This window comes from Apis laboriosa, unplaced genomic scaffold, assembly GCF_014066325.1.
Source record: "Apis laboriosa isolate Shangri-la unplaced genomic scaffold, ASM1406632v1 scaffold25_cov139, whole genome shotgun sequence".
Lineage (NCBI taxonomy): Eukaryota > Metazoa > Arthropoda > Insecta > Hymenoptera > Apidae > Apis > Apis laboriosa.
This window is the reverse complement of record NW_025222552.1, coordinates 193,606-221,025: the sequence shown is the minus strand read 5'-3', so window position 1 is coordinate 221,025 and position 27,420 is coordinate 193,606. Positions and strand designations below refer to the sequence as shown.

At 32.7% G+C, this 27,420-nt stretch overlaps 1 protein-coding gene across 4 annotated transcripts in view; it reads right to left on the bottom strand.

The window, feature by feature from the left end:
* The window catches only part of LOC122713623 (zinc finger homeobox protein 4), a 308,595-nt gene that overhangs the window by 230,858 nt on the left and 50,317 nt on the right, over window positions 1-27,420 (bottom strand). Inside the window, exon 1 of one of the 4 annotated variants that reach the window (XM_043934231.1) lies at window positions 18,868-19,009. The exons of the other annotated variants lie outside the window; for them this stretch is intronic. The gene's annotated coding sequence lies outside the window, so the exon portion shown is untranslated. Of the gene's footprint in view, window positions 1-18,867; window positions 19,010-27,420 lie in introns of those variants that run through there. 4 annotated transcript variants of the gene reach the window in all.

Sequence of the window (27,420 nt, the reverse complement as noted above, 5' to 3'; positions counted from 1 at the left end):
TGCTTTCCTTTTTTTTTTTTTTTTTTTTAATTATATATAATAAATTATTTCGAGCAGATTTTAATTTTGTAGGCAAGTAAATTCTTGAGATATGAATAATTGAGAGTCAATAAATGAGAATATTAATTTTTTGTTGTGAAATGGATAGCTCAAACATTCTTTCTCCATTTCTCACGTTTAACTCTTTATTTCCAAGCAATCCTTTGTTCGAAGAAGATTTGAAAATTTTCTGAAATGTTCGTCGAATAAGACGGACTTGGAAACTTTTTTCAATACAAAAATAAAAACTCGTTTGAAAAAGATCTAACGGTAAAATTTTTTCTCGTTTTTCATTCAAACAAGTTTGCCTTCGAAGAATATATATATATATATATAAGTCGATAAGATCAAAATCTATATTATATTTCTTATGTAAATTATTCATATTAAGAAAAATTTTTTCTATATTTTTGCAATAATTTCAAAGAAAAGATTTTACCATTTTATTCGTCATTTCATTGTCCTATGAGATAATAAGATTGATTATTTTACGCGTAACAAACGTTTAAAAATATCAGATATCCTTCATTTTAATGTTTCGTTTATAAAGAATGAAACACCAAGTCAGTTGTTCCAAATAGGTTCGTGATGTTTACGCGGAGAGCAATAAAGAATTTCATTCTACATCGGGTTAACTATCAAACTGTGTGTCTCTTTGTTGACACAATGTTGGTTAATAGAACATTCCTCTTCGTCATACTGCTCCACTTCATATTTCAAGATTTGACATTGTGCAAATTCCAACCCGTTTATCATCTGCTCCCCAGATTGATCTCCCAGTCATTACCACGTTTTTTTCTTTTCTTTTCTTTTTGTTTCACTATTTAAACAGTTTTCTGGAAAAGAATACATGTATTTTCCGATGGACAAAACAAGACGTTAGAAAACAACGTTTTAAAATTCATGAGATTTCTTTCATTTATTATAAATGGAATATATATTTTTATTTCCATAAGATTAAATAGAAGAATTTTAATTTTTACCTCAAAACTTTTTAATCCTTCATTCTAAAGCGCAATGAATTGGAAAAAAAAATAGAGAAACCTTTTAAAAATAATTTTATATAATAATAATCACTTTTCTTAATAAATATCTTTCCCAGAAAAGAATAAATAATTCCTTTACGAACATAAAACATATCCACGTTGTATTTTTCTTTTCCTTCTTTACCTCTGATTCGAATCTAACAATTAAAAAAAAAAAAAAAAAAAAGAAAAATAGGAATGGCAATGGAAGGCATGCATAGTTCGTTACATCACAATCCAATAATACTTTAAAATCGCACGACTCGCGGCCAGTTATCGTCCCTCGTGTCTGGTATACTATGCTCTACGTGCAGCACGAGACGCATTCAACGAGGAATGAATCGCAGACACGCCTTCGGCCGATTTTGCCGCGCATTCGACGAACTTTCTCACACATTGCTCACGCCTGTCTCCTCGCACGGGAGGATTCCCCGAATATTAGTCTAAATATATTGGTGACTATAGTTGACAATCGTCCGTTTGAAATTCATAATCACCACTAGGTTTACCTAGTGCAAATTCAATCAACGTTTCGTCGTTAACAGAGAGGATATATATATATATATATATATATATATATATATATAAGGAATACTAGTTGAGGATAAGTAAAGGTAAGATTGAAATTATTTAGAAGAATATTTTTTTTTAGATATATATTTGTTTTATTCGAAAGGTCGAAAAGTGTATATACTTTTTCGAGAAATGAGAAAAATTATATCTGACATTTTATTTTTTAAGATATAATAAATCGTATAATAAATCGATGATGACAAATCGTTTACAAACACTTAATGAGAATTCGTGGAAAAGAAATTTTTTCTTTCTTTTCCAGATTGAGCAAACATTATTCGCAAGATATTGACAAGGATTTTTAAATGATTGATTGAACCGGGTAATAAACTGCTGCACACGAAAGCTATAATTTTTACTCGATCGATAAGCTTTCCCGCGGTTATTTTACGATTGACAAATCGCAAGCAAAACTTGTCAATCACGAAATAAAATCAATTGTCATATTTGGAGATATTCTAATATCCGTGGAAAATACATTACACCTAGTAAAAGAATACAAAATTTTAATAATAATAACCCTGCGAACGGATAATTTTGATGTATTACGCATTCTCGTATATATCAATCTTCTCAAACCCATAAATATTTCCACGCTTTTTCTTTTTAAATAATAAATCACCAGATTTTTATCATTTCTTAAACGTGCGTTGTCGATTCGAACATTATTAAAATATCTTTTGTGTCTATCCTCTGTTTACACTCAGAAAGATCAATGAATCATTTCCAGAACATTTCAAAACAACTAATTAGTTGTCCATTGTCTGTTTCCTCAGAAAATCAATGAATCAGAAAAGTCACTCTATATAACTACCAAAGAGTAGCAAACAGGACAAATTACGTTGACAACTTTTCAATCTATCATTCAGCTATAGTTATAGTGTAAACGACATAATAATCATGATTCTTATACGACCGTCAAGCAAATTGAATCCCATTTGCTTGAATCTGCTCAATAAGCTTATGCAAAATTAGACTTATATCAGAAATGTAATAAGAATTAATTAACGTAGCAAAAAAATCGTTCTCGAACAAAAAAGATATAAAATTCTGTTCTGAATCATAATTGTCGAAATATCAATTTCATTTACTCAACGAAGAGAAAAAACGATCTGTTCAGAAATACGATTATTGCTCAAATTAATTAGTTTTGCTAAAAATTTAAAAATATTTTGATCGTCGATATCAGAGATACTTTGACACGAGTTTTTTTTTTTTTTTCGTGAAATTCTCATGTTTTATTCCTTTTTCGCTTTCAGCATCTGGTATATTATTGATACTTAGCTATATCTCCGGATGACTTATATATCTAACATCTCTATCTACCATCCGTAACCTAGCAAAGTCTCCATATACCCTATACTACTCGAAAGCTCTATAAATCTCGAACTCTTGCTCATTACCCTCCATTACCTCCGTCACGGAGCAACGTTTGGCTTCGAAACCGAGAGACGAAGTTCAGGTTCCACTCTCCGAGAGATCACGATCCGCTCGCGGCGTATCGTTATACACAGTGACTCAGAAAACTATTCGTTGTAAATGAACACCGTTGAACAATAAAAATACGCGTATCAAGTGTTCTAAAGCTTTAAAAGAATTGTGCAGTTATTGCTACGGGACACGAGTTCCGAGATTATACGCGAATATATTTTTTTGTTTTATTTTTATTTTTATTATTATTATTTTATTACTCTGCGAGAACGAAGTGGATTTTTAAAGCTTTTCTTTTTTTTTTTTTTTTATTTTTTTTTATTTTTGTAAATATAATGGTAACGGATAAAGGAAAATTTTATATGTAAAATGTTAAAATTTTTAAGAATGTATATATTCCCTCTCTTCGTTTAACACTCTTTTCGTCGTTCCGTTGTAAAAATTATTCTTAGACGAAAATGTTCATCATAATATAATGATAAAATTGTGGAAACTTTTATAAATCGTTATAACTATAAAAATTATTCTAATTAAAAAAATATCTAATTTTTATATAATATACGTTCAATATTTATAATTGATCGTATACGCAAATCAAATCAGTGAAGCAATAAAATTATTTCTATTACTGATTGATCCAACGTAATCTTTGGAAAGAAGAATCATTTATATCTAGAATTTCATTTCGTCCCACGATTTCAAAAATCCGAATTTTTGCAAAATTTCTCTTCGATTCGACGCGAATGAAAATCAGAAGATTTCCAAGAACAATAAATCTTCGATTCTAACACCTTCTTGAAAGTCTTGAAAATTACAAATTTTCCCGCCAAAACTTGTCGTCTCGACAACCATACAAACCTTAAACCTTAAATTTGCAACAAGTTCGTATACGTACAATATTTCCACCGTATCTCGCGACGAACTCGCGCGACAATTAACTGGCCGAGTGTTTACAATCTAGCGCTTAGCGACGCAAGCAAGTGGCAATCAAGCGGGCCAATTAATGAGCGGGCCCCGTCGCTTCGCCTCGAACCGTTCCCCGGCTCTAAATTCCTTAATTTGCGGCAATTATGCGCGGCCCAGTAATTAGCCGCCTCTCTCTCTCTCTCTCTCTCTCCCTCTCTTTCTCTCTCTCTCTTTCTCGCTCGAAGAGCGAAGGACGCGAGAGACGTTGCGTACGCAACGTGACAGCTCGTGACCACCGTACGAACGGATGAGAGGAGAGGATTCATCCGGTCGATGACGGGCGGCGTTGCACCGCTTCCTTCTGTCTCTGCGGTTTTTTCCAACGGGATTCGGTGAGATTCGTGGAGGAAGAGGATCGTGGGAAGAGAGGAAGCATTGCGGTGCCGGTGATCTTTGATACCTCGATGCTGTTGTTTATTTGTTATTAACAACTTTCGAGAGATAGATATGGTGGATTAATATTTTTTTTTTTTTTTTTTTTTTGCCTATCGAAGGGAAAGGAAATTTAAAAATGGTAGTTTGTCGTCTGTAATTGGGGAAAAATGATATTTATATAAATATTCTCTTCGCGAGTAATTGTTTTTTTTTTTTTTTAATCTTTAATTTGGCGTTTATTGAAATAATAATTTGTATTTTTGTAATAGATTATTAATTTCATTAAATAGGATTATTTTTGTTTAATTTCATTTACTGTTATTATTTGGTTCATTTTGTTCTTTTTATTTCATATTTGAGAAAAGAAGAATGTTGCATTTCTAATTAAAAATTAATAATACTGTTTTTTCTTATTTATTTAGGCATAGATAAAGTTTTGAATAATTTTCATTTGAGATATTTTAAATAAAGATATTTATTTTTTAATCTAATAAAAGTTAATAAAAAAAAAGAAAAAAAAAAAAGAAAGAAAAAGAATCAGATGAAATCAGATATACAAGAAAGATAATGCACCGCTACAACAGAGATTTTGTGTTAAAGATAAATTTGGCGTACCGTTAATATGTTAAATAAACGTGTTAAAGATACAAGATAACACGAGAAGATACCTAAGAAGGTATTTAAATTATGCCAGCAGATTTATCACGGATCACTTCATCACAGAAATGGATATCAATGAAATAGGTGTTGTAAATGTCTACTAGAAATAATATTTTGTGACTAATAACAGGTTGCAGCTCGAGTGTTGATTGAAACAGGTTTTCAGGAAATTTAATATATTTTGTAAAGAGAAAAGTAGACTCGATAATAATATACAGGATGTCTCAACACGAATCGATATTATTAAATGTAAAAAAGGAATCGAAAAGAAAAGAAATTTCGTTAAATTTAAAATTTGATTTTCGAATAAATCAAGTTTGAAAAAGTTTCAAATATAAATGAATTTGGCTAATTTTAATTTTGAATACGAATGTTACTCTATCTCGATAGAAAATTATTTTAATATTAAAAAAAAAAAATTAATTTTTAATTTTATTCTAAAATGTTAAACGATAAATGAATAAATATATTTAAAAAATTATGTTATATTACATATTGATAAATATTTTTTCTTCGATTTATTTTTCACGATTACTTTCTTTTTGCTTGCATCATTTGTTCTGAGACACCCTGTGTATTACACGTTGATGTGTGAAGTTATGCTGCGAAAGATTCAGAGCATAAGATTTGATATCGAAAAATTCTTGGATAATTCTACATTATTTCGTGATTAGAAAATCACGGCAATTATTTTAATGAACTATTGGTTTATATATATATATATATATTAATAAGAAACCTATCTCTAAAAAGAAATAAATTTTTACATAGATACCAATTGATTCCAATTTTTTAATAATGAAGGAAACACGTTGTAAAATTCATTTAATATCTCATCGAATCTTTCTTTTATATTCTAAAATTATATTAAAAAGTATAATCGATTTAATGCTCGATTAAATCAAATAAATTTTTATAGAACTGTATGTGTGTCACTTAAATTTATTAGAATATATTAAATATTCTACACGATAAGATATTTAATGCATTTTAAAAAGGAACGAGGTCATCTTTTACGATTTATTTAACTAGCAAGCACGTAACGCTCGGCCAATATTTTCAATCAAAATTTTATTTTACTTCACTTGTGAAATGAAAAAAATATTTCACGTATAATTTTAGATATAAATATTCTGGTTTCTTTGCCAGTTTCATAGTGTTGACTTATCGATTAATTAATATTCTTTAGAAATTCATTAGTTCATCTCTCTCTTTTTCTCAATTATATTAATTGTCTTTTCAAACTTATATCTATAAGGGAAAATGGAAGAAACGTGCTATGCTTTTCCTGTAATTACAAATAAAAAAAATATTCTGAATATTTGATAAAATCATACACGATAAACTAATAAATATAATTTTAGATATAAATATTCTGATTTCTTTGTCACAATTTCATTGACTTATAGATTTAATTAATATTCTTTAGAAATTCATTAATAATGAAAAAGATTCGAAAAGAAGTTTGATATATATAATATAATACATATTTCATCTCTCTCTCTTTCTCAATTATATTAATTTCTTAGAAACCTGCTATACTTTTCCTATAATTACAAATGAAAAAATATTCTGAATATTTGATAAAATCACACACGATAAACTAATAAATATTATTACTAAATGCCACGTTAAAAACATTTGAAAAATCTTAAAAATTACAATGACGTAAAAAAAAAAAAAAATTCAAACTATCTCCCATCTCAAAGAAGAATTTTAAATTTTCAATCAAATTCAACGCCAACGTTTCGAGCAAAACTATAAATTTCATCCATAAAAAAAGTGCAGCACGCTCCTCCCTTTCCTAACGCACGCTTCATTCCGGCATAGATTCGCCTTCGAGCGTATGTACGGTCTTAGAATAGTAGAGCACAATAATAACATGGCCCGCGGAATTACAATGTTTCGCGAACGCATAACTTCTCGCCATCCGTTCCATCGGGCCCGAGATATTAAGCAAGCCACGTCCCCCCTATGTTTGCACGTGGAAACTTAATAATATCGGCGGATAAAACCGAGTCGGTTCGAAAGAAGGCGTCAACCTCGAAATTATCCCTCGGCTACTTCATCGGCCGATAATCAAATGCAATAGAAAAATTACGATTACGAGCTCGTTATTGCTCGTAAATTCTTCCCTTTTTCGTCTTCACTTATGGGGTGTTTCGAAGGGAGGAAAGAGGAAGGAAATAAGGAAGAAGAAATTTTGCCTGATGTGAATGTATTGTGAGAAAAAAATTCATTAGAATTGTAATTTTTATATATTTTTCTTCGTATAAAAGTTTAAATTATTTTTCTTTTTATTTGGCTTCATCAATTTGACAAACATTTAAGAAAATTATATTGTTATTTTTACAAAATTATATTTATGCAAAATTTGAATATACAAAAAAATGTATAGAATGACGTAAATTATATAATATTTCTTCAATCAGGTTCATAAAATGATTTGATTTTGTACAGAGATCGAGTAATATATCATTGCAAAAAATTCGTGTTTATTTTCTCTATACATTTCATATTCCTCGTCCCTAACAATTTTTTATTGTTCGAATCATAGTAATATTCACACCTTTTCAACGAAGCCCATTAAACAAGTTTCACAATAATATTTCTATATGTATCTCGATATTCCTTTCTTTATATTCTCGATTATCAATTTTAAAAAATTTACGAAACACCCTGTATACCCGCGGAAACTGTTCCTCCAGTTATCCAGGCAACCTCGTTTGATTGTGGCACGAACCACAAAGTGGCTCATCATAAACTCGTTTAAATGATCGAGGCAAAAGGAAACTAAGGAAAACAAAGAAAATGAAAATCGAAAAGGGAGGGGAGGAGAGAAAAGGATAAGTATTAATCACGGAAGCCGCGTGGAGGAGCGCAGCAACGCTCTTTTAACCGTAACGATTCGATTAAATTGCGTTAGAACGAAAATTTCCTAGAGAAGACTTCAACAGGGGGAACAAGGGGGTTACGGTTGTAACGCAAATAAATTGGCCGAGTGTAGAGAAAACTTGGCTTCGTTGTTGTTTAATCCATCCGGTTGATTCGCTTTAAAATCTGCATTCGATGGTTTAGTAGAACGAAATATATAATATTGTCTCTCTTTTTCCCCATCGAGTCGAATTATTTTCCAGTTATGATGTTACAGCACAACTACCTGAATTCTTTGATCGGAGGGATGAGAAACTTGCAAAGAAAACTTGAAAGATTTGAACCGGATCTCTCTCGATCTTATAATCGGGAACAAAATACTAAATTAATTTAAAAAACCTCTCCAACGATAACGAATTTCATTCTCAACATCCGTGTCTATGAGAAAAATCGCGAGACCAAAACTTCGTTTATTTATTTCCAAACGAGTTAAACGATAAAATAATCATCAATCGTTCATTCAGTGGGAAATATATTGTATTTCGACCACGATGGGCGACGCCAGATGGATTAAAAATATCGACGGTTATACATTGGAGATGGTGAAATCTTCGCCCACGATTCCAGACCGATCGATCCGTTCACCGACACCGCGAATTAAAATTGCGTGTCGCGGGCCCCAGCGGCGCGATAATTACCGTACGAAAGCGCCGCTACGAGCCAATTATTGTGAAAGGAACGAGAAATACACCGGGCCGCTTCGTGGCAGGCCACGCACCACCTTTATCACTTGAATATCGGCGACGAATAACGTTGCTCGGTTGTCGCGCAACTATTTCGAGCACGCGGTTCTATCCTGCGTGCCCCTGCTTAAAGCACGGTCGACGACATTCAACCGGGATTTTTCTTCTTGTACGGCGAGTAGAATTGTGAAATTTATATTTCCAAATTTTTATATCCGTTTGTTTTCTTTCTTAGATATAATCTGTGTAGAGATGTAGAAATTTCTCAAGATTAGGTAGATATGATTGTTATGATTGATATGATACGTGAAATAATGTTTATGGAAATTGTGCAATTGATTTATGCGAAAGAAGATTTTGTATTAACGTTATGTATCATTACAAATTTATTAAGAATTGAATAAACGAATTTTTTGAATTTTTTGAAATAAGATAATTTATTACGATCTTCGAATTTTTGTTTATAATTCTAGGAAAAGAAATTTAATTTTTCATATACCGATAAATAATAAATATATTTGGGTGATCTCATTTACGTTGTCCTCTGTATATTTTAAAAGATGTATCACGTACATTCTCGTTGTCACTCAGTTTTATTCACTTGTCATCAGATGTTTCTCATTACACAATAATTTATTTATTTTCACCGTTTTATATTTAAACCAAACAAAATTTTGTAATATTAATCTTTGGAATATATTTATACGTCGTTCGTATATATATATATATATATAATATACATTACTAATTCTATTTTGAACAGCATTTGTGCCGGTTATGATTCGTTTATTTTCTTTTCTGCAATGCTATTCTCTCTATAAAAAAAAAAAAAAAAAAAAAAAAAAGAAAAAATTGCAAAAAGACATAAATGTTTCAAATTTCATTATTTTTAAATAATAACTTTATTCCTCGCTGGTTTAACGTATTGCAATTAAAGTTTAATTGGCCTTTGCCATTTATAACATAATGACGTTAATTAATTTTCAACGTTACATGAATTTTCCTTATATCATTAACGCTATCTAAAATATATAAGATCCATTAAATTCATTACACCTATCAGACCGTTCATTTACTCTCTAATTAAAAATAAAACTTTAATTAAAACTGGTAGACCTTCTCTCTATACGAACACACACACATATATATATATATATATATATATATATATATATACATTTACATAAAATAATTTACAAATATCGAATACAAATTTTTGATATTATTAAAATTCCATTCTTCCAATTTACTCAATCGTAAATTTCGTCAAAATCGTTTGCTACTACGCTCATTATTGTAAAATCCATTTTTGCTTTTATATCCGATTGAGTGAAAAAAAAAAAAAAAAANAAAAAAAAAAAAAAATCATTTCCAGAATTCGAAATATCGTTTCCAAAAAAAAATTTGAAAACCTCTCAATTTATCTGAATAATTTCGTATTCCTCCGTAGTGTGAAATTAATTAATACTCTTATCGGTCATTCGTATGCGTGGTACTTAACGATCGAAAGATTTTTTGCCAATGAATCACTCACGATCGAAACCTCCTATGTTTCCACTCGATTCTCATCATCATTGATAACTTTATCCTTTTTTCTTCCTCTCGTGATTAATTATTTTCTCCTTCCCTCTCTCTCTTTTTTCCTCTCCTTTTCGAACAAGCTACTATCGATTACACAGGTATTAAAATTCCACTAAATCCCATTCGATCCTTCCGCGTCTCGTCAGCCAACGATTTCTTCCAATATTCATTTACCAGTCATTTAAAACCTTTTATCGATTCAGTATGCTTCTCGCGGAGGTAATTAAATATTCCATCGCGGTTTTTCCAAGCGCGAATTACTTCATCGAATCAATCGTTTCTTCCTCAAGCTCTTTACGAAATTATATTTCGCTATGACGAAATATTAAAATGGAGAGTGAGAGAGAGGATATCGAGGATGCAAAGTTACGAGAAATTTCGTTTTATCAAATTTCAATCGTACGTGTTTCTTTCGAAAGTGGAGGAGTAACTTCAGAAGTAGATGGTACTCGATTGGTACTGCATCTTATCTATATTTCTAAGGATGAAAAGAGGGTTATGCAAGCGTAAATTTCGAAACTTCGCTCTTCAAACTTTATTTTTATTTTGCAAGAATTATTAATTCAGGAAACAACTCGAAAACAACTCGTTTCAGATTCTTTGAGAACAATTTTATCGATTAAAATATATCGTTTGACTGTTTATTCTCTTGCTGCGATTATCACGAAATTTAAAATCATAAGAATTGAAGAAACTATTTATTTTTTTGATATAATATAAGAAAGTTTAAAGAAATTTCATATCTGCTCTTTCCATTTTGGAATTAATATAGTTAACAGTAATAATTAAAATGAATATTAATAACACTTTTCAAAATAAAATTTATCCAAACCAAAAATGTATTTAATAATTTAAAATTCAACCATTCGCCACGCATCGAATCATCGAACAAGGATAAGAAGGATAAATTTTCGCGCGATTTGCAAGGATTATGGAGCGAGGCCGAGCGAGGAGGATGACACGGATTTTGGATTCCAAAGAAAGAATTAGTCACAGACATGACAGGCCGAGCGCGGCGTTTCCTACTCTTTTATACGCGTGCATAATTTATAGGTGGCGTAATGAATGCTACGTGTTCGGCACGGTGTTAATTGACGAGGAGACGATTACAGCATATCGTGAACAAGACGCTTCGTTAGTCATGATCTGCGTCATTTGCCGCGCTCGAAGGACGTACGCGTTACCGAAGCGATGATGAAACGCGAGGACGATGATATATCGGTTGGAAATTAAGAGATCGCGTTTAGAAATTGGAGTGGAAATGATTAAGATCGTACATAAAAATATAAATATTTCTTTTTTTCCAAAAAACTTGCAACACCCTCGAATTGAAGTGTTTATCGATTAAGATAATATATTATTCTAATTGACTATTTAAAATTTCAGAATTTAATTAAGCTTTATAATTAAAATGAAAATTTATTAACGTTTATGTGACTCGTGACTGCTTAAAAATTCATGAAGTTGTCTCTTTTCAGGAAAAAATCATAAAATATGTATCTAAAGAGTTTTAAATTCAAACCATTTTCAATCGATCAACGCAATTCTGTTTGTATAATATAATCTTCTAATTAATATATATATATGTATATATAATACTAGCTCGATATAAGAAGTAACAATAATTTACGAAATCAAGATATTAGCATAAAGATATGTTAAAAAAGATTCATATTCAAATAATTTCTTCAATAGAAGAAATTAAAATTCATTACATAAAAATATATTGCAAACTCAATAAATTGAACTTATTTTTATCCAAGTTATCCAGAAATATAATTCTTGCATCGAACCACATATATATATATATATATAATTCTACAAATTTCAACTTTTCAAAAACTTGTTTCTCGCCTTCCAACGATTATAATTAATTCCTACCGACCGAAATCGAAACAAAAAAAAAAAAAAATAAAAATAAAAAAGAAGAATACTCATCCTCTCATAAAAAAATCACTCGATCAATCGAACTCGCTTGTTTCGTTCCGAAACGGGAACGGTTTCGAGAAGAAAATGGAACGAACGCCTCTCGCGAGGGCGCGGAAACGTGCCGGCGGCCAGCAGTCGAAAATTTATAGCGTGCATAAATATCGTTCAATAAAAACTCTTGGTCTTGGTCGAGGTTTGTCGCTTGGGAACAACGGCGATTAACGGCGGTAAAAAATAAATGACCGGTGAATAATGCGGGGCAGAAGACAGGGGAGAGGGGAGAGACTGGAAGGGGGTGGGTATGCGCGCCCGTTCGGATGGCAATAATATTTAAAAATAGAGGACGCACAGAAACGATGTTGGAGGGAAAAGTAATAATAATAATAATAATAATAATAATAATAATCGGCTCTGGAATTAAGCCGAGCCGCGCCGATGCAGGATGCAACCACCATTGCAAAAGAGAGGAGAGGAGAGGAGGAGGAGGAGGAGGGAGGAGGAAAGTTCGGTCTGGCTGGCAAATTCGAAATGTTTCGCAACAGGTGTTGCGGAAATTTGGTACGTCCGCGAGTGAAACTTAAGCCGTGCAATCGTGTAACGATAGAGGGAAACACTTGTTGCCAACAAGTTCGAAATTTACCGCGGCCACCGACCAACCGGGAACAACTTCGAACTGGTGGCGCTGAATTTTTTCTTCCTCGCCACGCGCTCTTCGACAGATGCTCTCTTTCGTGTCGTGTCGCAGCACGTCACAGCTTCGCCACTGACTTGGATATTTTTCTCTTCCTTGCGAATATTTCCTGTCTTTTTTTCTTTTTTTTTTTTTTGTTTAAATTGTTCGTTGAGATTTTCGTATACGATGGATTTTGGAACGATGGTAGTAGAGGAGAGATGAAAAATTATGTTTCTGAGCAGCTCGTTTTTATAGGTATGTTTATAAAATTTGACATATCGTGATTTTAAGGAATATTAATTATTGTTAGAGTGGTGTAACGGGTGAAAGTTTCGAAAAGAATATTTTCAACTGCGTAGAAAAATAAATTGCATTGCCTATATTTTATTTCTAAAATAAATATAATAAAATAGTTGGAATTAATCTTTTACTTTCGAATGATAAATATAGGAAATAAGAGATAACAATTTTCAACGGATCTATTACAAGGATACTAGAAAAATTTTAGAAAATAAATATTCCACGTGAGGAACAAAAAAAAAAAAAAAACATATTTATATTTTCATTTTTTTTATAAAGCGAAACGACGAAACGCCTGTACACCGAATAATAATAATTCATTCTACAAAATTATTTAACATAAAGTAACAATCGTAATGAGCGTAATGTTTAATACCACGCAAATTAAAGTGAAAGTGGAAAAACACATAATCGAATTCTAAACGCGGATCCAGTATCGTGGAAACGAAATGTTAAGAAAAAAAAACGAGCCTTTTCTCTCTCTCTCTCTCTCTCTCTCTCTCTCTCTCTCTCTCTCTCTCTCCGTCCAGCCCCTCTACACGATTGTTACACGATCGTTAATTGTGCAACGGTTCGCCGCGATCGGGGCGCATTGATTCTAACAATGAAACGTTTCCGCGCGCCAAAAACTGCATTGACTTTCCCGCATCGAATCGAGATAATTGTTCGCACGATCTCGATCATAACGCTTGGTAAGAAAATAATTTATCGATCGGATTGAAAGATTAGATCGAGTTTCTCTCTCTCTCTTTCTCTCGAGGATTTTTTTCGATACTCGATTTTTATTCTTCCCTTGGAAGACCATCAATTATCGTAAGAGCTTCGTGATCGAGATTTTCCTCCAGTTTAACTTCCGATAAATTTTGGAAGATATCGAAAGAGGTAAAGCGTTTTCACAAGAGTGTGTTTCGAAAATTCATCCTTAAATCTCGTATAAAATTGAAAAATAAGCAATTAAAAGAAAATTATAAATAATATTGATTCGAAATTTTTATATAGTAACTTTTTATTTTCAAAAATCAATTCTTGAAGATTGTATCACAAAAAAAAAAATTAACATTCTGTTATAAGAAAGATTTGTTGAAAAATTTTTATAATTAATAAAAACAATTTTTACATTCAAATGGATATTATAAACACGAGATAAAATAAATAAGATTAAATATACAATATATATTAATTTTATAAGTCTCATTATTAAACAATTGAACTATTAAATTATAGAAACCAGTATAACCAGTATAACATCGGAAGAAAAAAAGAAAAAAAATGTTGCGAAGCGAGTAAAACATCTGGATAAAAAGAGAAAGAATCACTAAGAGTGCGTACGTGCACAAGAGAGAGAGAGAGAGAAAGAGAGAGAGCGAATGGTGACTACAAGCGTGTGTACGTTGGAACACGTGCGAGGGTAACTATCCTTAGGGTTGGTCAGTGTGTGATGAGGGTGGAATTTTTTAGAGAGAGAGAGAGAGAGAACTTGAAGCACGAACGAGGAAAACAGGTTCGTATTCGATTATATCGATCGTTTTTTTCACATACGTGTCGCATTAAGATTGATAGAACGAAACTGCTCATTGAAAATATCTCGTATAATTAAAGAGACTATCATGCACGATCTGTTCTCGTGGATAAAGATTGAAACACTGATTGTATTAATTTTCCAATGTATTCTTGTTCTATCAGGAACAACTTATTGCATTTCCATTTTGCCAACGTTATGGTAATCGCTTATACGTGTTCATGAATGAAAGAATAAAGGAACGATTTGCATTTTTTGCATTTAGTAAACTATTCGATTTAACGAGAGGAAAATTTGATAGATTATACTTCACTAGTTTTCTTTACATTTTTATTCTAAATACGCTGAGAAACATTTTTTATCCAGTTGTCGTTTAAATAACAGCGATTTTATATTAAAATTTTTTTTATAATTATAGTATGATCTATATTACGATAGTGTTTTATTAAAATATTAGAATATTTCTAAAATATATTGTGGTATAAATTCGTAAATGTAACGATTAAAATTGTTATGCTTTTCATCAAATTTAAAATTGAATTAAAAATTTTTAATATCTATCTAGTCTTAAATAATTATCTGAAAATTTACAAAAATTTGCGAAAATTATATTTAATCTTCCATTAATGATAAATATATTTTCGAAAGAAATCTAAATCTTAAACTCCAACAACAAGGGCCAAATTTAACCCACCGAAATTCAAGTTCTCCAATTAACTTACACCTGTTCAATAAAAAAAAGCGTAAAGATCAAAACTCCCGAAACGAAACGTTCACTAAATCAAAGCATATCACGCCAAGCAAAACAGTGCATTCCCAAGCAACCTCATTAAAGAGCCATCAAACGTAATTGGCATCAAATTTTCTCGTGGCGCTATCTCAAAACCTGTGTAATATTAATTTCATATATAACTCCTTCCTTCAATCTAAATTGAACTTTATTTAGCACCCTGCATTTCCACTCGTCCCGACATTTTAAATATTAACTTATTCGAGAGAAGTTTGTCTCGTTATTTGCACGTGTGATTTTAATGATTACGAGAGATCAGAAAATATATCAAAATTCCTGTTCTCCATGTATTCCATATCTATCGATGAATAAATATTTAAAAAAACTGATAATATTCCACATCGATGAGACAACTCGATGATAACACAGGTTTTAAATAAAAAGAAATATATATCTTGAAATATATTAAAATATAGAATAATTAAAAACATATTATTATAATCATAAAATTTGATCTATCTATATTATCATTCTAAAAAAATGAAGTGGAAAGATGTTCCTATAATAATTTTCATCTTAATACCAAATTTACATAACTCCAATTAATTGACATTATTCGTTTCCATTTCTCAAAATAAATTCAACCAATTCACCAACCCATAACCAAAAAAAAAAAAAAATCCAATACATCTCGCACCCTAACATACTATTATAATCATAAAATTTGATCTATCTACATTATCATTCTAGAAAAATGAAGTGGAAAGATGTTCCTATAATAATTTTCATCTTAATACCAAATTTACATAACTCCAATTAATTGACATTATTCGTTTCCATTTCTCAAAATAAATTCAACCAACTCACCAACCCATAACCAAAAAAAAAAAAAAAAAAAAAAAACAATTTCGAAATCGATCCAATACATCTCGCACCCTAATCCTAATCCTAAAGAAAACGTGGGAACATCGCGCCGCGATAATTCCTTTATCTCCAACGCTTCGAAATTACGCAACTGATTCGAGCGCGCGCGCGCTGCGACGAGGCCTCGTCGTGAAAACGTTCCTACCGGAAGTGCGTACTTTAATTAAACGCCGTTTCCTGCCTGTCATTAGCTCGGCCGTTTACGGAGCGGAGCGCGATTAGAGCGTCGTGTCGGCGGTCATTTCGGAGGCGGCGACCGCCACCGGTCCCTCCTCGACGCTTCCTCCTCGACGCAGAGGACGTCGTCGGATCACGGGTGGATCACGGGGTTATCTCGATACGTTTATTTTATTTTTATCTACTTACGCGGGAATCACGGCCTTTTCGATGCTCGCTGTACCGAGGAAATTTCTGGCAACGGGGAGGAAACCGACCTCGTACTTGGCTATCTGTTCATTCAGAGCCGATAGTATTTTCGTGTCGTCGCGTCGCGGATGTCACCACGTTGTTTGCTGCCTCTGCCTTTGAAGTTTCGAGTCGAGAAGCTCGTGATTTCTTATGGGATTGTAAAACGTGTAAAACGTGGAGTGTGATCATCTCAACGCTAAATTTTGGAGGGAGGGGGAATTTAGATTTCTCGAAATCACGTGATTTCGATTGTTAATAATGTTCTTGTTTTTTTTTCGTAGTTTTCATTTCATTTTTTATTGTATCTTGAAATAATTGCAAATAAAGAAGTCACGTATCTTTTTTGAATATCTAATTTTGAATGGTAATAATACTTTTTTTTTTTTTTTTTGAATATTTAAAATTAGATATTCGAGGAGATATACATTCTCGTTATTATATTGCGAAATAATTACACTACTTGTACAATCTGTATGAATATTCAATTATGTATTTTTAAACTAGATATCTGAAATATCCTTGTTATTATATTGTGAAATAATTGCAAATGTAAAACTTGTGTATTTTTTTGAACGTTTTATTTTGTAGTTTCAATTCATATATCTGGAAGTTAACGAATTAATGAATATTTCATGTTCAGAATATTTTTTGTTCAGAATATTTTTTTTTGTGATTTAAATATATAGAAATTATACAGAATATAATTTTCATGTTGCTATTTAATAATAATTTGAAAAAACGTGCAATATTAATGTTCAATTATGAGAAGATAATTTTGTATCTTGGAGAGACATTTATATTTGTTTAGAATATAACAAATTTTCTGAAATTATAGTTCTTTTCATCCTGTTCCACGAAAACTTTGAAACTTTGCTCTTCGAGATCGTAAATTTTATACGGAATTTAGAGGATTAAGGGAATCTTGTTACGGAAGGAAAATTTTGCCACCAAGTATTCTTGTTCAGAATTTTGCAAATACTGCAAATCAAGGTTAACACTGTCCTCCATTGAACAAAAGTATTTTTAAATTAAAATTTCAAGAACATTAAAATTTCGTTAATATTTTTAAACAATTTAAAGTTTAATCCTCATTGCGAATAAAATTGTACGATTTTTCCAAGCTCGCAAACAGCGAATATTGGTCGTTTCGAGTCGAGCAATGTGATGATCTTGAATGAAGTTTCATTCGATAACTGTTTGTGTGATATTTCGTGTGACGAGGCAGTTAAGATCGCTGTTAAATTTTTCCAGGAAAATAGCTTATATTAATAAGGGAATAATTGTATAGATTGTGTGACAGTGTTTGATTGATGGGACTGAAGCATTCACGATCCAGAATTTCATACTCTGCAGAGTGTTGTGGAGGGGAGTGCATGCGTACCATTGCTCTTCCACCTCTACCTCCGACTCTACATGCACTCGGTAGTCATCTTGTTTCGTGCATTAAGAACCGAGAAAAAAACGTGTTTGTGATCTCTTTTTCATACTCTATCGATCTCTCTATTACTGTTCTATCTTTTATAAATTTGCTTGTTACGATAGATTTTCTTTAGAAAATACAATTTTTCTTATAAAGCTGATATAAATACGATAACTTTAACTTTAATTATTAATTCGTTGTACGTAATTGATTTGCAAATTTATATTTAATTTAAACAAAATATATATATATATAATTTGCAGGTAATTAAATATTTAAGTTTCGAATAATGATAATAATAATAATTATAATTATTATCAACGAATAATAATAATTATTAATTCGTTGTACGTAATTGATTTGCAAATTTATATTTAATTTAAACAAAAAATATATATATATATATAATTTGCAGGTAATTAAATATTTAAGTTTCGAATAACGTAATTTTTAAAACGATATAACATTTATTTAAAGCATACAGTTTCCAAATAAATATGAATTATTGAATAATATTCAATCTCTCTAGTGTCGAAATTTAATTCATATTATTTATCAACTTGAACGTTTATTACATTTGTCAATAATCAATTCAACATCTATTTTAACTTATCATTTTGTGATAAATGAAACGAAACATTCTTTCTATTGAAACGACACCGATTCTTTCCATAGAAAAAAATAAAAACTTACATACCAGAACAAATGGAAGATTCGTTCTCAAATCGAAGTGGAATTCTTTTTTTTTTTTTTTTCTTTTTTTTTTTAACAACCACCAAGAAACACTTTCTTTCCTCTCCGTGGATCGATACGTTCCTGGTCGATTTTCCTCTGGGGTGCAACACAAGATCAACCACTTTTTCTTCCCTCCCCCCTCCCCTCCCAAACCAGATCACCGAATCACCGAGTCCTCAAGCGGGGTGAATCATCGTTGACAGCAGCTCGATTCACCTCCGAGGGATATAACCTCGCAATATTCTTTCGGATTTACCCTCCTCGACGCACCATTTAGTTCGTTGATCTTTTCCTCGACACGACTAATATAAACACGTACCGTTACCAGATACAGCTGTCGTTAAACGAACGAGACACGCGAGGTGAGTAGAAAGAGAAGTATCCGACTTTCAATCTGTAATACGTATACGCGCGTCGATAATCAACTTTTTCCTCCCTCCACGATATATATTATCATCTGTGAACAGGATTAATCTACAAATTTCACCTTGTGCACGTTTCATTAACGATTAACGTTCGATTCACATTCGATGCCTTTCGAGGCACAAGACGAAGGTGTAAAAATCATAGAGACGAATACACGTCGAACACTTGTCACGTTGATTTACAGATCCACCTATAGATAGAATGTTTCCAGTCGAAGATGAAAGGAGGGGGAGGAGAAAAAAGGAGTTTCTTTTTTCGTGGCTGGCCAGTTTCGTTCACTATTCACTTCTCATTTATAACACTCAAAGACCACCAACTTTCTCTTTTGTATCGATAGAAGAGCGATATATATATATATACACGTGGCAACAGTTATCTTTTACGTTAAACTCTAAAGGAAAGCGAGGAGGGCCTTGCCCTCTCGATCCTCAATACGGCACCACGCTGGTAATCCTCCATCTCCAAAAACTTTCGTAGAGGATAATTTTGTCAAGATAACGTCGTGACGGGGTGAAGACGTTGGCCCGGGTCAGGAACGCCACGTGACGACTACGATGACGTAGACCGATCCTCCTTCCCCGACTCGGTGTTCAACAACACCCCGTTCAACATTCCGGTTTTCGAGGGGACGAGTCCAACGAGCGTGCACGATGAAAATCGTTCCTTGTTCCGTGGAAACGATTGCACGATTCGATTACGATTAAAAATCAGAAATTCGTAGAAACGCAACAACGACGAAACGTGTTCTCTCCCGAGGAACAACGTTCTTCGAGGCGATCCCGATTGTCTGAACCGGCGACGATCCGCGGGATCGAAGGGCAGGTCCGGAATCGAGGGGGTGAAAAGGCGCGCGCGACAGTTATCCTTGTCCGCGATACGCCGCTCAACTCACGTGGCGGTGTGGTCCGAGCCCTCGTCGACGGTGACCACTTCCTCGAGGTTTCGGCCAATCAGCGGTGAGTCAGAATACCCCGAGCGACGCGATCGTGTATTCCCGCCGGTGTTCGGCCGCGCTCGGCCGCTCTCCGTCCTCGTCCCACTCACGCGTGCCGCGTGGCCGACGACGTACGGTCCGTGACTACTTTTACGAACGGCCTGCGCCTACCGTTCACGAACGGCCACCTACTACCCAACACTGGCGGCTCCGCACCGGCGAAAAAATCACGGGGCCTGGCCAGCCCCGTGGACACCGGCGATATTCCCCCTCGAAGCCGGCAGGGCCGCGTGGACACACAAGGGACCGGGCCGTGTGTGGTGTATCCTCCTGGTATCCGCAGCGCACCGCTTCCTGCTTTCCACGCGTGAAAGCACGCGCTGCCTCGCATCGAGCGTGCGCCTCGTCCAGCGTCCGACACGATACTACCTCTCTCCCCTTCCTCTCTCTCTTTCTCACTCTCCCCACGCCCCCTCCACCAACTCCGCTAGCTCTGTCTCCCTCTTGCCACGATTTCTGCTCTGCTCCGGGTAGGGACGAGGCTCGTGGGGAGAGAGGCTGGCTGGCTGGTAGCCGCTCATTAAACAAACGCCTCGATGACGTCAGGGAGTGGACGACACCGCGGGACCATCGAAAATCGATCGATGATAGGGGGAGGGGGGAGAGGAATGACACGCGAGTAGATCTCGTACGTAACCGCTCGTCGAAGGATTTTTGTGCCTCGGGGGGAGGGGGGAGAAGGAGGAGGAGGAGGAGGAGGAGGGCACGCGATCGGTCTCTATTCGATCGTCCGTTTCTACTGCCGGATAGCCGGTCAAAGCTGATTCCCGGCGCAAGCGTTGTTGCCTCGTCGGTGAACGCTTAATTGGAAACTTTTGTGCAAATCCTTTGCCGCGTATTTTTAGAACGAGTTGCGCGTTCCCGGACCAACTCGGCCATCGACGGATTTATCGAGATTAATTGGTCGTTTATTTCGTACGTGATTCTTGTTTCGGTTTTCTGATAGGCGAGATTCCGATTTCTCTTGATATTTTTTTGCTTTTGCTGCGATGTGAATAGGGGATATATTCGTTTCGGAACTATTCAACGGATTGGAAAAATGTTTTTGTTTATAGGAATTTTTTTTTTTTTAGAGAATTATTTTATTGCTGTGCAATGAATGAATGGCGTTGAAAAATTCTTTTACACGTTCTCGAAAAATTGTTAGCAACGATTCATATCACAATGGAACTTTAGAAATATCTTTTAAATCTTTCAGAGAGAGAACTTATTTTAAAATTAAGATACAAATCTTATCTTTCTAATTTATATTTTATCATTTACATAATTTATAATTCGCATGCAATAATAATTTCTTATATATTTATAGGTATAAAATTTTATGCATTAATTAAGCAATAATTTTTTCAAAAATTAACAATTAAAATGAATACATCATCTATGATGTATCCTAAAAATTCATTGGAAAGCAAGATTGGAAGAAATTATTAGAGTTAATATAATTCGACTTCGTAATTTTATTACCAAGTTTGCAGACAGTTTAACGGCTTATAAAACGTTATGTCACACGAAACGATGACAGGTTGCTTTCCGATTTCAGTCGGTAAATCTCCGCGGTGTGATCTCTATATTTATACTGAACGCGAAGTTTGATAGCGTTTGTTAAACAAACATCTCTATGACATCAGAAAGCATTGGCGAGCCATCGGAAAAATCGGTCGCCGCCACATTAGCGACAGTTATTGATCGCTCGATCTTTTGTGATTCGAATTACACGAGTGTTGGATTGCTGTTTCTTTTTCTGATCGTATTGTTAGAAAATTGATTTCAAATTTATTATAAATTTATTATTAATTAATTTATTATAAAATTTGTGATTCGAATTACGCGAGTGTTGGATTGTTGTTTCTTTTTCTGATATTGTTAGAAAATTGATTTTATGAAATTTATTATAAACTAAGATTGGCCGAGATAATGTTTCATTCGTATAGTTATTCAAATAATATTCTAATTTTCGTGTTATTTGTATTATTCGTAATTATTTGATTATATTCGTATTTGAAATTTTTTAAAAATTACGATTGGATTTTCAATAAAATATATTCCATTTCTCGATTCTATAAATTTTAATGTTTTGTCACGATTACGATACTTTTAATTCTATTACATATTTATTTTTAAATTTGAGTTTTCAAATTTGAATTTAACTCTTGGATAAAAAACTTAATTCCGTTTAAGAATGATAAATAAATTTGTTTTATTATTGGGATCAAAACGTGATTTTAAACGTATACGAGAAATTTCTCGTGAAACGTGTTATTTTATATATTGAAATTTCTACCTTGCTACTTCCTTATCAGTAATAAAATGTTGTTATCATACTTCCTTACACCTAATACATCCCATATTAACTACTCCATACTATATACTTTACCGAGAGAAGATAAAAAAAATTCTTTAAATTACAAGGAAATCGACACCGCGAAATTCGAGTTAACAATTTCCTCGACGACTTGTTAAAAAATTACATTCCTTTTCAATTCGGATACGTATCGGATAATAATTTTAAAATTTACCTTTAATTATGATCTGGTGTACCACCTAATTTAAAGTTTGTGCAGGTATAAAGCGGTTCATTGACACAGATTCCAAGTTTTTCTTCATTGCCACCGTTGCGACATGGCGGCACTGGTGATCCTTTCTTGTCTTATTTTTCTGTGATCAACGCCGGCCTACGCAATCTTCGTAACCGCTAATTAAACAAAACTTTCAGATGACGCGAGTATCATCGAAAATCTCCTCGTTCGTTCAATAATTGGCACACGATGATCATTCGTCCATTGTTCTCTCATAAATAAATCTCATTCGCAACGTTCTCATAAATTTATTCCGATTGATGGTAAAATGAACGATAATCGATAATTTTAAACGTCTTTGTATGAAATAATTATGGAAAATTATTTAATTCGTCGATGAGATTATCAAATTGAATTTGAGAAGTTTAAATCGTGTAGTCGAAAAGATATTGTAAATATAAATTACAAATTAATTCTATTAAACATTTTCGAAATAATACTTCGCTCATCGAAGTATATTTTCTTATCGTATCATTCTAATAATATTCTCGTTCACTTATTTCTCACTCAATCCACCTTACCAGCCAAATAATTATCCATAACAATTCCTCTAAAATCCCTAATGTTCAAGGAAGATATTTACTCACACACACACATACACATACACGTAAACACATTCTCGAATCCAGCAAGTTCAAGTTCTAGGTCGCCAGCACTTCGCCTTTCACGCGAAACCGTATAATCGGCCATCGATGCTCAACAAAAATATCGATAAATCGAGCGCAAGAAGTTATCGACTTATGCCGTGTTCCATTGCTTAATCGAAAATCACAGCGGCTTGTTTTTTCACGCTATGAATAATGGCCGCCACCTCGATTTCTGGCCGAGAAGAAACTCGGAGGAGAGGAGGAGAGCATTGGTGTAGCATTCATTAAACAAACGCCGTTCCGATGACGTCAAGAATAACCGCGCTCCCCTTGAAAAGTACTCGCGTAATTCGCGCCTGGGAATATTATTGATTCTACTCGACTCATCCGCGTATCGCCAGAGCTGGCTCGAGAGCTTCGAGGCTAATCTTTCGGATTGGAAATGAAAATTAATTTTTTTTTCCTTTTTTTTTTAAATTGGAATTATTCTTCAAAATTAACGTATTTGATTTTTTTCTTTTTTTTTTTTAAATTGGAATTATTTCCGAACGAGATTAAAATCTGTTGAACAACTCTTTGCTGCTACGTGTTTCAATCACTGGTGATGATTTTATTTTAAACTTTGAAACTATTGGAACATAGTGTCTTTGATGCCTTATAGCGTTAACCTGAAGAGGTTAATACGTAGATTTATGATATCTAGTATATGATAATTTGTGTTTATACGATTTGAAGTTTCGAAAAATTTTGATATCGATCGATTGAGAAAGGAATTTGAGAAATTAATAAATTGGAGGATTTTTGAAAAATCGAAGAAGATATAGATTATTTGAGTTTGAATAATAATGGTATGATATTAGATTCGAAGATTTATGTAAGATTGTATATAAAATTTTAATAGGATATTCGTTGCTTAATAACAAAATTGGAACGAACGATTTGTAATAACTGTGTGTGTAATAAAAATATAAAAATTATACATAAACGTGCGATGCAGGAATGTTCTGCTATTTGAATTCTACAAGAAAAGAGGAAAATTCCTGTTAACTAACAGTATATAAACGACAAGGAATATGTAAATGAAGTAATATTATTTTTAGAAGAAGCGAAACTAATAAAGGATAATGTAATATCATAAAGTGTGGGCACTTTGAGATAAAGTAAAATCATAAACGTAAATGTTATTATTTTTTTCAATTTTATACTGTAATTTAGAGAAACATGTGATACGATCTAAATCATGTAATATAATTGGATGTGGTCACGAATGGTCTTTGAACAGATGCAATGATAAAGGAATAAATTTAAGAAAAATATAATTTATTAATTTTAAAATTGTAGGTATTTCTTTTTTAGTTTTAAATTATTTAGTTATATTTATTTTGATACGTTTAAAATTATTTAAAGGATTTTATTTATAGGAAATAATTTTAATCTGCAACCTAAATTATAAATTTTAAAACGAATTTGAATAATTAAGGAAATTTAAAAATTGTAGATCTTGGTAGCTTTTAAATCTTATTAATATCGGAATAAGTAATAAGTCTAAAATAGTTTTTAGAGTTTAAATGTAAATTTAGAAAATTGTAAATATTTCATAAGTTTTAAGAACGCTTTTATGCACGAAAATTATATTTTATATTATATTATGGATATAAAATTAATTTTAAAATCGAAACGGGTTTGAAAATTTAAGAAAACTTCGAAAACTTTGAATCTGAAAGATCTTGACAGATTTAAGACTGTTTTGATTCAGATCAGATGTAGATGTAACATCGAAGAAAATAAAAATAAAGTTTAAAAGTTTAGAAATCATAAAAACTTAAAAGATTTAAAAAATTCCAAAATTTCTAAATTCGATAGAAGCTTTAGTTTTACATCCTTCGTGAATTCATCTTTCTTTATGCTCACATTTCTGTGTCAATCTGATTACAAAATAAAATGCAAAGTACCGAAGCGCTTAAAATTTAATTTCAAGATTTCCAAGATTGTCAAGATTTTACAAAATTCATAGGATTGTTGCCGAACAAAAGCATCTGAAGATAAAAAGGATCTGAGTTAAAATTTTGATATTATTAAAATTTAGATTCAAATTTTCTTAAGGATATTGTCATCTTTATCATATTTATTGTGGACAGTTTAAAATTCTTTAAATCTCTCTTTTTTAAGAAAATCAATATTGAAAATCTTAAGTAATAATTGGATGGGTCATAACATATGAAATTTATTCATTCTTAATCCTATCTTCTTTTTACGCATGATAAAATTTATGGATATTATACATATTTAAAGTTACTATCGTTCCATTTCCACCCTTATAAAACACTTTTCTTGATTTCATCGTAACATCATCTTCCCATTGCCACGTAAAGTGAGAAATTCTCTTGTGATTTTTTCCATATAAATCCAAATTGAATCATAAATATTTATTTCTGCTATTTTTACAATTTCTTTTTCTAAACTAACAAATAATCCAATTCATTTTTAGATTTTTTAATCATTTCAAGTGAAATACTCTAATATTACATGGAAGAAAAAAAAGAAATAAAAGTTAAAAATTTATTTTTCGCAAGACAAATTGTTGACATCACTCTTGAGAATATAAAGAATTCCAAAAGATTTCAAAAATCTCACAAAATGCTGTATATATATATATATAAAAGAAACATTTCCCAACTCCAAAGTGTTTCGAGATACTGGCAAAATTGTGATGAAACTGTGATAATTTCAATGATCGACTCATCTGAGCCAATCATCCTCCCACCTAAGCGACAACCTCGACGACGAGAACCGAAAATTCCATAGCGACAAACACCAGAGTCGCGAATCAGCGTGTCACCACAAAGTGGGATCACGCGTTTGCCCGGCGCAATTTGGCGAAAATTCAATTGCGATCCCTGCCACGGGGATCAGAGGGCCGATTTTCCGCGTAAAAGACGGGGAGGGCAGGGAAGAGACGGGGCCGTGGGTGGTCCGCTCGTCCGTGGCTACTTGGAAATGGATTTCGCCTCGTCTACCGCGTCCACTGCTATTTAAAGATGAAGCGTACGACTCTAGCCCCTTCCTTTTTTCTCTTTCACGGCCGCTCTCTTTCCCCAGCACGTGACTCGCGAGTGGAAAACGCCTCGAGTGCAAAGACACCTTCCGACACCATCTCAGGCGATAATCGGGCGAAAGGGCGAAAGGTTCGAGAAAAGTTTGCAAAAAGATACGAAAGGGTTATTGTATCTATCTAAAGAAAAAAAGATTGATTTGGTTAATTCTTGTTTTGTAACAAGAAAGGGAGTCGTGAAATTAGAAATATTTGTAGTTAATTCAATTGAATAAGTATTAATGAAATTAAGCAAGTTAATTTGCATTTATATTTAATAGTTAATATTAGAAAGTGAAGATTAATATTAATTATATGATTGGTGAGATTTGGAGCTGATAATTAAGGGTTATTGGTAATAAGAAGCGTGATATATTATAGAAAAAAAAAAAAAAATAGAAATAGAAATGTGTTTTGTTTCAATCCTTATAATTTTGATTTATCCGAGAGTCTCGTCGAACAACTATAAAATTATATATTGGCTGTCTTTTACAATAGCGTTAATGTAATGAAGAATGAGATATCTAAAATAAAAGTTAATTGTAATATTAATAACTAATAACCCGTATAGTTTAACGTGTGTAAAGGAAACTATAAAGCGACAAATGGATTGCAAATGAATAGGAACAGCTAGAAGCTAGTTATAGTAACTTTGATCTACGTGTATAACTAATGAAACGTGCGCAGCGTGCTACGAATTTTACGATGTTTCCACGTTTATTAAATTTCTATGAATAACTTTTCCAGAAGGTTATCCGAAAGAGACAGTAAATTTTGCACGCTTCAATTTACCTCTCAATGACAGCAACATCAATAATAATTCCTATTCACGGAACTATTA